Source organism: Penaeus monodon, chromosome 15 (genome assembly GCF_015228065.2).
Source record: "Penaeus monodon isolate SGIC_2016 chromosome 15, NSTDA_Pmon_1, whole genome shotgun sequence".
In the NCBI taxonomy this organism is placed as follows: domain Eukaryota; kingdom Metazoa; phylum Arthropoda; class Malacostraca; order Decapoda; family Penaeidae; genus Penaeus; species Penaeus monodon.
This window is the reverse complement of record NC_051400.1, coordinates 5,176,708-5,177,218: the sequence shown is the minus strand read 5'-3', so window position 1 is coordinate 5,177,218 and position 511 is coordinate 5,176,708. Positions and strand designations below refer to the sequence as shown.

The 511-nt window shown below is 45.0% G+C and overlaps 1 protein-coding gene across 1 annotated transcript in view; it reads right to left on the bottom strand.

The window, feature by feature from the left end:
- LOC119582194 (dynein heavy chain 6, axonemal-like) overlaps positions 1 to 511 on the bottom strand; it is a 26,410-nt gene that overhangs the window by 24,015 nt on the left and 1,884 nt on the right. The window lies entirely within an intron of this gene.

Here is a 511-nt window from a genome sequence, read left to right as displayed (position 1 = left end):
GTCATCAGAAAACACTTTCCCAAAATGAAGTAACAATCGTACACTCAACCCTTCAACCAAATTCACCGAAATCAGCGAGACAAGAACAAATGCGCATACCCCCTCCCCCCCGCCGTCCTAACCGAACACAAACACGAGAGACAAAAAAAACGACTTTCCTAGATCTTAAAACGATACCCATGAAAGACCAAAAACGACTTTCTTAGACCTTATATGGAGATGCGAGGCCAAAACGACTTGCACAGACCTTTAAAAGAGACTCACGAGAGACCACAACGACTTCCCCAGACCTTAAAAAGTGACCTGCGAAAGACTAAAAGCGACTTCCCCAGACCTTTTAAAAGAGACATACAAGACACAAAAAACGACCCTCCCAGACCTTTACAGGAGCCTCGTGAAATATCAAGAACGACTTCCTTAAACCTTTGAACGATCCCCACGAGAGACGACTTCCGCAGTCCAACAGAAACAAAAAACGACTCCCCCAGACCTTTAAAATATCCCCGACGAG